The following is a 12,316-nucleotide window of genomic DNA, read 5'->3' on the forward strand; positions in this document are numbered from 1 at the left end:
AGCAATAACAATCTCAAATCCTTCTTGTAATGACTTTAGAAAGCTTACAGTCACAAATGTCACTCCTCTAATGGCTCACAGACACCAAGAGCAAGAGGATGAAGAAGAGAAGAGAAGGAGGCCGCCCAAAACGTTTGGAAACCCTAATCAACAAGTTCACCACGTTTTTGAGCCGTAAGGGTCCTTTAAATAGAGAGGCTATTATGGTTATCTAACAAGGAAACCCTAATTTGGATGTTTATGCCCTAAGCAACCCATGGACTCCTTCCTTAAAGGCCTAGGACGATTTCTAATGGTTTTCCCATAGAATTCGTCCAACCTTATAATATAAGGTAATCCATGGCCCAATTGCAATTTACAATTTTAGTCCCTTAAGTTTAATTAATCTCTTTTAGTCACAAAATTAATTATCAATTAATTCTTGACTAATATTATTCAAACAATATGATTTCTCCTTTAATATATTATTCTCATAATATATTAATAAATCATATTTAATCATTTCTCTTCATAATTCATCATATCAAGTTGCTTTGGTGAAGGCAACCCAAAAGGACCATGCACCATCGGGTCAAGTACATACCAAAATAGTTATGGACTTAGACACTAATCCAACAATCAATTGTAGTGGTGTTGATTATGATGGCATATACGGAATTAGAAAGATCTAGTGCATCATCATAAAAATCAAGAACACATGGAGTAAATAAACCTTATTAAGCTCATATTAGATCTAGTTAGAACATACACATTGGGTCTTGTATAAATTCTCTCTCTAGTCTAACACTCCAAATGCTTCTTTACATAAAGGGAGTCACTCACTTCCTAATTATAGGAAAGACTCAACTCATTTGCACATACAAGAGGGTAAGCCTAAGCACTCTACATCCAAGCATGACTTTGCACCCTAACAAATACCCTACATGATTCGCGATTGATCATCGTTCACTTGAAATCACAAATGAATTTTTTGGAGATCAAGAGGTTGCGAAGGGAAGAAGGAAACAAGAGATGGTAATGCTTATTTTTTTTTTCATTTTTTCTGATTTCATTTTGTTTTTGTATGTTATCTATTGTTATAAATTTGGGGTAATAAAGGCACTTGGATATTCCGAGAATTGTGATTCCGCTTTCAAATCAAAGTATTTGAGTGGTACTCCATAATCTTTGATTGGATAAGACTCAGAAGAGAAAAGAACATAGAATGAGATGTCTGAATTTCTTGAGTACCAGAAAACTGACCAAAAATTGGTTAAAAACCTCCTTTGGGTAAAAACTATCAAAACTGTCATAAAACAGTTTTTTCAACAGTCAAAACTGTCATAAATCCGGGTTTTCTATATTGATTAATGCAAAGCCAAAAACGGGTCAAATATTCAAAATTTGTATGAATTTCGTGAGTACTAGAAAGCTTGACTCCAGCCAGGGGCTCTGCCCATTAGACCCCGCCAGGGGCTGCCGCCCCTTGGACCTCGCTCCTAGGGGCGCTGCCCCCAGACCTCCGTTTGTTCAGGGGCTTCACCCCTAAATGACAGTCTAATTTGAATCTTGAATAAACTTAAACTAGTGTGCACTCTGCACCTTCCTTACTTTTTTAATATTCATTAAAATTAATTTTTGGTCAACAAGTCAATCCATTACACTTAAATACAATTAGTGAAACAAATCACCAACATCTATGTTCACAATCTTGGTTTTGAAAGTTAGGGCGTCTGATGCTGCTAAGGTTTAATGATAGCGATTTTCAATTTAGTCACCAATCGATGCCATACCTAAAGTGTGTTCATGTTTAATATTTTTAAGTATTTGATATCTATTGTGTTTTTCTTTTCTGATTTCACAGGTTATTGAAGACACATCGCGAATTGGAGTCTAATTTTAGGTATTGTCTCTCTCCCTTAGCGTGTATATATATAGTTTAGTTGTTGGTCTGTGTTCTTCCATGGTGATTTAAGGGGAAAAAGGTATTTATTGCAATCATATATTATTTATTCAATATGATAATTAATTTTCTTCTTATATTTTTCTATTTAAATATGTTGCAGAATAAGCGAGGAATCAGAAGTAAATCAAAAGGTTGGCGACATCTTTTTTTTTTCCAATTATATTGGTTTCCATGTAAGCTTTTCTTTCATTTTATTCTTAATTTTTTTATATCTTCTTATAAATATGTTGAATAAATCGGCAACAGTAGGACGTTATTGATAATCACCAAGGACCGGAACCACAAATCAAGTACAGAGAAAGAGTGAAAAAATCCTATATTTTTATGCCTTTTGCTTTCTTCCATTTTTTTATGATTTCAGGAAATGCTTCGAATCCATTGAGTTCCAACATAACAAGATGAAGCCATCAAAACTACATCGTTGTTGTCCTTCTTTTTTAAATGCATTGGAGACCTCCGTTGTTCTTCTTACTTAAAACCCTACGAATCCATTATTTCTCTTATCGAATGCTTCTATCACAGACACACCACCACCACTCACTGATGATTATAAACCCTAAATCCTAATGAAGATGGTGTTGCCATTGACATATCTAAATTATGGATGAACACAATGGTGAAGAAAGTGGGTCTAAGAACTTACCAGGTGAAAAACAAATCAGAAAATGGGATCTTTCTCATTGATAATCTGGAACAAACCACCATTTTTCCTTATTCTTGGTATTTTCGAGTTCTTACAGATTTAATTTTTTTTTCTCGAGTATTGCATGGTTCTCTAACTATTTTTTCTTCTTGATTTTGTTTACAAAAATGAAATCATAAAAGGGGACACATGGCTACAGTCACATGGTTTGTAGGAAACACGGTTTCATACAAGATTATCAAGCAGGACACCGGCTACAGTCACATGGTGTGGTAATTTTGGAACTCTAGAGGCAGTATATTGTTGGGGTCAAACGTTTTTGTGAGATGTCGAATATGTCTAGGTCTTTCAGAGTGTCGAAAGTCTGTTCGTAAAGTTAATTATAAGGGCATTTATGTTTCGAAATTTTAATGACGAGTCCCATATATTTTTCGTTTGCTTTCTTTATCCCTATAAATATGGGATGTATACATGTCTTAGAGGTTAATAAATTTTGTACACTTATTGTACTCATTGTATGACCTCTTGTATTCTATGAAAGCAATATATTGAGCGAACCAGATTATATTTAGATTTCATGTTCTAGATCTTTTCTAAACTCTGATTTCATATTCAAACTCGATTCAATCTTCACTACATTTGGTCTCAGAGCAGAAATCATTCTGGATTGATCTGATTTTCTCTTGTTTCAAAAGTATTTTTAGTCTTGTTCTAGATTCAAAAGTTTCCGCACTTTTGATCCTGAAAATCTTATTAGATCTTTAGTAGTGATTCGATTCTGCAATTAGATTGTTTAATGATCAAACTGAAAGGTTGCTGAAAATCTTATTAGATCTTCAGTAGTGAAAATCTTATATTTAGATTTCGTGTTCTAGATCTTTTCTAAACTCTGTTTTCTAGTTGATTTATCCATTAATTTTCAAATTCCTGAAGCTTTTCTCAAAAGCCTTCCATACAAAAATGGCGAACTTTAACATGAACACCATGACATCTTATTCTTATATTCTTGGATCATCAACAAAGATTCTTATGTTGATTCCTAAGTTCTATGATCAATGGGCTGATCGTATGGAGGACTACTTAAATGGAATCGATGAGGAACTCTGGAAATGCATCATTGATGATGTTCATCCTCCTTCTTCTGTTCGAAGTGTTGGAACTTCTGCGACAAATCCAAATGTTAATGATCAAACTGAAAGGTTGCTGAAAAATGAAAAGAGATGTATGCGAAAACTCTATGGTGCTCTTCCATCAGTCGTATACAATTATGTTCGTAACTGCAAAACCTCAAAGGAAATATAGAATACTTTGAAGGAGAAGTATCAGGGCAGTGAGAAAACAGAAATTAGTTCAGTCAAGCATTGTCTGTTGGAGTTAAGAGAGTTTAAGCAAAAAGAAGAAGAATCCATTGAATTGTACTATGATCGTCTGAATGAACTCATATACAAGTGTAATATATAGGGTATCACGATGTAGACAATGGAGTTCAATCTCACATTCATTATGGGGCTTCGCAAAGAGTGGTGAAAATGTTAGTCTGATGGTGAAGACTCTACATAGTTTCAACTATTTTTCACTGAATGATCTCTAAAATGTGTTGAAAGCACATGAATGTGAAGTAAATGAAATAGCTGAAGAAACAAGGATCAGTCTGGGTGGTCCTCTTGCACTAGTGTCGAAAGTATCTGGAAGAGATGTTGAGAAAGAAGTAGTTGAAAAGGAGAACTCTGATGACGAAGGTCTGATTGTCAACTCTGATGACAAAGCTGTAGCTTTTTATTCAAATAATCGAGTGAAGAAGTTTTACAAAAAGCCTTTTAATGCAAAGTCAACAGCAGGTGAAGCTAAGGGAAGTTTTTCTGGAAAGATAGAAGATGAAAAGAGGATTGAGAAGAAAGAAGTAAAAAATGAAGAGTCGAAGGTGGAGAAAAAGCTCAAAGGAGACTCTAGATTTAACTGTCACTATTGTAACAGAGCAAATAACATGGCAAATGATTGCATGTTGCGAAAAAGGGAAGAAAGGAAAAATAGTGTCAAGGATGAAGCCTATTATTCAGATAGGTTAGAGGAAGTGAGAGCAAGGACGAAAGGAGTGTCACTTGTTGCGAAAGGGGAAGATGATGAAGAGGGAACATATCAGATATGGTCCTCAGGTTCCGATGATGAAGAAATGTGAAATCCTTCGCTTGGGGCAATGTTCGCAAGATATGATGAAAAGGAGGAAGAGAAAATTACTGGGAAGTGTTTCATTCCGACATCTACTCATAAATCCCCATTGACATCACATGTAAATTCTATTTTACAATCCTTTAACATTTATTTTAATGCATACAATTCGGTTTTATCTGAGTTTGATGATGCAATTACTTATGTTAATGATCCGCTTAACTCTGCTAGTAATGATGCTAAAAATTCTAGTACTCAACTGCTAGAAACACAAAGGATATTGGTTTCGAAGAAAGCAAAGAAAGATCATTTAGAATTACAAATTACAAACATAATGTGTGATAGGGATAGCTTGAGTTCAGACAATAAGATTTTGTTGAAACAAAGAAACATTTATTGTAACTCAGCAAAAAGATTATATGGTAAATTGACTGAATTGCATCATTCATCTGACATTAGCAAAGAACAGCATAGGAAGCTTTTACCCTTTTTAGCTTTCGAAAGGGAGAAACTAGATTCAACTTCTTATAATTGCGAGAGAACAATTTCTGAGTTTGATAAGGTTCCTGATAATAGATATCCATATGGAATTATGAAAATTGATGAATATCTAAATGCAAATAATCTAGCTAATATTGTTAATCAGACCTTAACCAAAGACGAACAAATCAAAATTTTGAAAAGAACTGAGAATTTGACATCTGATTCTCAAAACAATTTTGCTGATATCGAAGATGATTCTAATAATATCAATGAAATTGAAGAAGAAGAAGTTTTTGACTGTTCTCAACTATCTGTCATTAATGTCAAATCTGTAGCTAAGGGTAAAGAAAAAAAATTAATTCTTGGGTTAAATTTGACAAAGACCAACCCTCTACATCAAAATTTTATGATCCTTACTATGTGCCTGTCGAAGATAGTCAAACAAATAGTGATGATGATGAAGAAGTTTCGAATGAAACAACCATTCCCCAAGTTGTTGTTGATCAGGTTTTCAAAGAATCAGAGAAATTTGACAAAATCTTGAAAGAAAAGAGTTCTCATTATCTTGAACCAAATTCTATTATATATCTAAATTTCAAGTGCTCTGATGATGATGTCATTTTTCCAAATCAAGTATTTGTTACAACTGGAAATGGAGAAAAGGTTACACCTGAAGTTAACAAAATTATCGAGTAGGCCAACAAGAAAGCTAAGGATTTTTCTCAAATCAAAACACCGTTGCAAATAATCTCAATAATTTTTTTTCAACTTTTCAACAACAAAAACCAAGTCGAAATTGGGCCGTTAAAATTGAAAAATCAAAGGTTGAACAACAAACTAATGTCAATGTTCCTGAAAAACTGAATCAGAAGTTAAAATTTCAAAAGAGGAAATTTTGAAAATGTATAAAGAAAATGGAATTTCAATGAACAAAACTTGAAAGAAAGCTTATTGGCAGGATTATGAAACTAAAAAGAAACAACGTACTTCAAACAACATGTCTGAAAAGAAAAAGACTGAACACTTTAAGACAAAATCTCAAGGCTCATTTGATGTCCAAATCAAACTGGTTTCAAAATCTGCTAAATCTCAAAAAGATTTTTCAAAAACAAAAGCAAAAGTTTCGAATGAAAATAAAAAAATCATATGTTCAAACTTCTTGTCATGAGAATTATATGAAACACCAACATTCAAAGAATTATAATCGTAATTTTCAAAACAAAAGGTTTTCACAAAATAATTTTCAAAGAAGTGGTTTTCAATCAAATGTACAAAAGAATTATCATTGTGTTCCAAATCAAAATCAATTTTCGAATACACAAAACGTTTTTACAAGCAAAAATGTGGGTTATCAAAATCGTTTTCAAAATCGATATCAACCTCATGTTTCCACAAGATTACCAACAAGAAATTTTGTTAAGATGAAAGTTCAAGGGAGACGAAATGAACCTTTTAAGCCAAAACAACCTCATTTTCCAAACCCACCTTCGAAACAAACAGATAAAACGTCATTTGTTAAAGGGAAAACATATGTGAAGAATATCAATCACTGGTTGGAAGGGAAAGGAAAATATTTTCAATCAGTGAAATTCTCTCAAGAACAGATCAAGGGTGCTAATGAGAAGTATTTGAATGAATATTTTCATGGAATTGTCATCCAAATAGTCGAATCCTACTGTTCAACAATGGAGAGCTATTTCGAAAGAAAAAGCGAATGGGAAATGCACTCAGAAGAAAGAGGCGAAAGTTAATGTTGTCTTTAAACCCTCGAATGATTACATTTTTTGTACCATTATCTAATGATGTGGATTTACTTGATATTTTAAAATCAAAATTTCGAAATTGGATTTTAGGGTCTTCATTTCATCATGCAGTTTGTTCTAATAGCCAAGGACCCAAACAACCTTAGGGACCTAAATTCTTTCACTGATCGTAGGTTTTGAGTGGCAAGTAATGTGATGATAAATGGTATATCGATAGTGGTTGATCTCGTCTCTTGACTGGGAAGAAGGAAAACCTAAGAGACTTGCGAAGTCTTGAAAATGCTGGTGTAGTAAAGTTTGGCAACAATAACAAGTGCAAAGTTAAAGGATATGGTAAGGTGACAAATGGCAAGTTTACAATCAATAGGGTGGCATATGTCGAAGGTCTTCAACACAATTTGATAAGTGTTTCGCAACTTGTTGTGGGCACTGGCAATCAAGTTGTTTTCAATGAAGAAGGTAGTGTGATTTTAAACGTTGACACATAAGAAGTATTGATGAATTCCAAAAGAAAAGGTGATATGTTCACACTTGACATCACACCCATAGTTGGAGTTCCTTCAGTTTGTCTTCTTTCGAAAGCTTCATCTAAGATAAGTTGGCTATGGCATCGAAGACTCTCTCGCTTGAGTTTTAAGAATTTGTATAAATTGGTGGTAAAAGATCTTGTTCGTGGATTGCCAGTCTTAAAATTTGATAATGATACTTTGTGTACATCTTGCGAACAAGGGAAACAACATAGACAAGGACATTCAATTGTTATTGATTCGAAGATCATCGAACCTCTGGAACTTCTATTGACCTTTGTAGTCCTTCGACTGTTGAAACTCTCAACAAAAAGAGGTATATTTTGGTAATTATTGATGATTTTTCAAGGTTTACTTGGGTATATTTTCTTCGTTTAAAATCAAAAATAGCTCAAGTGATGATCGATTTCATCAAACATATCGAATTAAGTCTGAAGAAAAGGGTTCGCAAGATCAAGAGTGATAATGGCTCAGAGTTCGAGAACAAAATCCTAGATTCGTTCTTAACTGAAAAAGGAATTTCACATAATTTTTCTTCTCCTTACACACCTCAAAAAAATGGCATTGTTGAAAGGAGGAATAGGTCTCTTTGTGAAGCAGCTAGGACAATGCTCACATATGCGAATCTTCCATAATATCTTTGGGTTGAAGCAGTCTCAACAACTTTTTTCACTCAAAATCAATCTTTCATTCATCATAGATTTAACATTACCCCTTATGAAATCATTAACAATAGGAAACCTAATGTTAAATTTTTCCATGTTTTTGGTTGCAGATGCTTCATTATGAATGATGTGCACAAAATATACCTCTCAACTTTTAAATTTATAACCTAACAAACTTATACTAACTATGGTCGATATGGCTCAACAATAGAAAATCATAATCTTCTTTTATTGCCCACGACGTGGCACTATTGTCTCCACGTCGTGCCGACTGGACAGCCTCACGATACTCTTCTTCTTTTTCTTTCTTTTTTACTTCGAGTGACTAATTAGACTCCTCTTTAAGGTCCTTCATATGCACCAATTCATCTTCTTCTTATGTATCAACGGCCATGGCTTGAGAATTTTGTATTGACATGATTTTTCGTGAAGGTGAATCCAATAGCTTTTCTTATACAAGCGTTGTTAATTGCACCACTTGCGTACATATACTTCAAATAGATTCTTTTTGTTCTCTAAGTATTGTGTCTGTAGCATCATGTCGTTTTTCGCTAGCTTCCATGAATCTAAATAACATTGACTCGAGAGCAAATATTTTCTCTAAATGGACTTGCTCAATTTGGTAGAGATCATGCTTAAGTTCTTGAATTTCTTTCACATGTCGTTCTCTCTTGTACTCCACCTCACAATCCCTTGTAGAATGCGGTCCTCCGCAAGCTCCACATCGATCATGAATTTATCCACCCATTTTTGTGATCTTTTCTTCCATTGCGTCGAGCTTTGCAATTACTGCACTTATGGTATCTTGACCTCCAGCTTTACTTGACTTTCCTCTAGTGAAATCCTCATTTGAGTTGTGATACTCTCTCGAATTCTTAGCGAATTCTTCAATCAAAGCTTTATTTGTTGTCGGATTCTTCTTTGTCATGGGCCCTTGCGAGTCTAGAAGTTGACGAGTGCACACATTGACTCCATCATAAAATATTGAGATTTCTTGTTGCACATTGAAGTCATGTTGAGGGCAATGTCGTAACAATCTCTTGTAATGTTCCCAAGCTTCGTATAATGACTCCCCTTCTAATTGTTGAAAATTTTGTATGTTTCTTTTAAGCTTTGCCACTTTCGATGGATGGGTAAACTGGTTTATGAACTCAGTCTTAAAATTAGCCCATGTCGTGATTGCTCCAAAGGGAAGAGATTTTAACCATTCTTTTGCTTCACCTTTCAACGTGACCGGTAAAAGTCGAAGGATCACCGTATCTTCTCTCATGTTTGGTGCATTAAAATAATGTGAAATCTCCACCACCTCTTCTATATGCTCATAAACATCCACGTGCTCCTTCCCATAAAAAGGTAGTTCCCTTAACATATTAATAATGTGCCTCGGAAGTTCAAACTTTGTCGTGGTTGGGAATTTTAGTGGATCAAAACCCCATCTTTTTTCGTTCCTCATATATCTCATGTACTCTTCCATTGACATGGTCGTGATGTCTCCCATATTTCCTGCTTTAAAAAAAATATAAAAAAACGTGTAAAAAGGAACAAAAACTAAAATAAACAAAACAAATACTAAAAACTGCTTGGAACATGACCACGACGTGGTTGTTGTTTAGACGAAAAAAATAAAATAAAATAAATGCTGAAATATAACTTTTTGCGGTTTTTAACCCACAAAAAGGATCGAATAACTAAAACTAATTAAATTAAAAATCAAATAAGTCGTTCCCCGACAACGACGCCAAAAACTTGATGTGCACAAAATATACCTATCAACTTTTAAATTTATAACCTAACAAACTTATACTAACTATGCACCTATAGACAGTGTACCTAGTCAGATTATAGTATAGCTTGGGTAAGTCGGGTGTCGATCACAGTGAACGGTATTTAATTAATAAAATAATTACTAAAAGCTAAAATAATAAAAACGACTAAAAGTTGGGGTTTTATCTGATTTTACAAGTTAAGAAAAACTTAAGCACTCAACTAAAGTTGGCGTTTTATCTACCCGCCAGGTGTTCGATAAAATGTCTAAAGGTCTTTTTTCAAGTGTTGCAGCCATATTAGGACCCAAAAAGATGTAGAGTCTCTTCCGGGGTGTTTTTTCATTGTGCACTCCAACCTTTTGTTGGAGTGTCACTCTTTTCTTTGGATTTTTGCTTCTCTTTCCCAGCCTCCCCTTGAGGCTTTAGTAAGATTTGTTTATGTGTTTATGGCGTCTTCTCATTCACATGCGAGGGGAACTTGGCCGTGTCCTTTTTGGGGGTTTCATTGTTGCCTGAATGGTGAAGTGGGTGGTAAGGGGATATATCGTATGATTTCTCATATCAAGAGTTTGCACCTTTCTACGGATGAGCGTAGAGCTGTGTTGCGAGATGCTATTTCTTTAGACCTTGGATTGTTTATGTCAGTGGCAGCAACATTGAAGGAGTTCGGTCAATGGATATGTGGGGATTGTATGAGTCTCCATGCCCTAAGCCGCTTGTGTCGACACTCAGGTGTTCTTGTTAAATTTAATGGTGATGTTGATGACATGAGCGAGCATATTGTTGGTGTTCAAAAGTCGCCACCCAAGGAACCGGATGCCAACCTCAATGAGGGGTTGGTGTTGGATGTCCAACCCCTTGATCTTGTGTTTAAGCTACCTATCACCACTGCCAAAAGCATCCCTCATAACTGTCGTATGGCTTTCTCTCAGGATTTGAAAGCATCCCTTTACAAGGTTGTTGCTCATCCCGGGTCCATTGAAGCGTGGGTTACATTGTTAATTCTTCTTAGATTTACTCTTCAGGTGTTCAGGCCCAAGAATAGACAAGAAAGTAGGTCTAGGAACAGGAAGTCCTTGCAACATCGTAACATATTAAGCGCATTAGCTACTTGGGGTATAGAAGATGGTATAGCTAAGCTTATTAAAAACTTGGTTGACAATGCAAGGATGGAGCAACAAGGCAAAAAAGAAGAGTACATTCAAGAGGATAGAACACGAGTTCACGCCAACGTCAGACAATGTCTCCGTAAGGTTGTTGATGGGCATTTCACAGAAGCAATGAAGGTATTGTGTTCCTCGGGGTTGCTCCATACGGGGATGCTACCATGAAGGCATTGGAGGATAAGCATCCACGCAAGCCACCACCATCTATGCCGAGTACCATATGTTCAGTACCTCCCATTGTGGTTGATATTGACAATGTCCTTGGGGGAATTAAATCATTCCCTAAAGGAACCTCGTGTAGGAGAGATGGGTTGAGAGCTCAACACTGTTTAGATGCTCTTTGTGGAGAAGGTTCAACAATTGCCAAAGACCTCCTATGTGTTATCACATGTGTAATTAATTTATGGCTAGGGGAGATGCCCTTTCAGTTTGGCAGAATTTGTTGCCTCTGCTCCCCTGACTCCGCTTCTAAAACCTGACAAGGGAATACGACCTATTGCAGTAGGAACTATATGGAGACGTTTGGCTTCCAAGCTGGCTATGAAAGGTGTTAGTAAAGAAATGGAAAAGTATCTCAATGATTTTCAGTTCAGGGTCGAGGTGTCGGGTGGCGCTGAAGCTATATTACATAGCGCAAACAGGGTGTTGAGTGAACGCCACAATGACGGGTCTCTTTCCATGCTTACGGTGGACTTCTCTAATGCCTTTAACCTTGTTGACAGATCCGAATTACTTCATGAGGTCAGATTGAGGTGCCCTTCTATATCCTTGTGGGTAGAATTCCTATATGGTCAAGCAGCAAGGTTATATCTAGGGGACGCACATATTTGGTCTTCTACTGGAGTTTAACAAGGAGACCCATTGGGACCACTTCTCTTTGCCCTTTTGTTGCACCTGCTCTTGCATAATATTAGAGACAATTGCAAGATTCTTCTCCATGCATGGTACCTGGATGATGGCACACTTATTGGAGATTCTGAGGAAGTGGCCAAAGCCTTAGACATCATTAGGGCTATTGGCCCACAATTGGGCCTTCAGTTGAATATCAAGAAAACGAGCTCTTTTCGCCGTCATGTGATGGAAGGAACCTACATGAGAGGCTATTCCCGGTTGGCATCGGGAGGGCGCCATTAGGGATAAAACTTCTCGAGGGAGCTGTTAGCAGAGATGCTAGTTTCATTAGCAAATTAGC

General features: G+C 35.8%; 1 non-coding gene across 1 annotated transcript; it reads left to right on the top strand.

Moving 5' to 3' along the window:
- The first annotated feature begins 9,199 nt into the window (after window positions 1–9,199).
- On the top strand, window positions 9,200–9,306 carry LOC145103566 (small nucleolar RNA R71). Its single transcript, XR_013706650.1, has one exon. It is a non-coding gene; the product is annotated as a small nucleolar RNA R71 (small nucleolar RNA).
- The last annotated feature ends 3,010 nt before the right edge of the window (window positions 9,307–12,316 follow it).

Source organism: Lactuca serriola, chromosome 4 (genome assembly GCF_051521515.1).
Source record: "Lactuca serriola cultivar US96UC23 chromosome 4, Lser_US96UC23_V15, whole genome shotgun sequence".
Classification (NCBI taxonomy): Eukaryota; Viridiplantae; Streptophyta; class Magnoliopsida; order Asterales; family Asteraceae; genus Lactuca; species Lactuca serriola.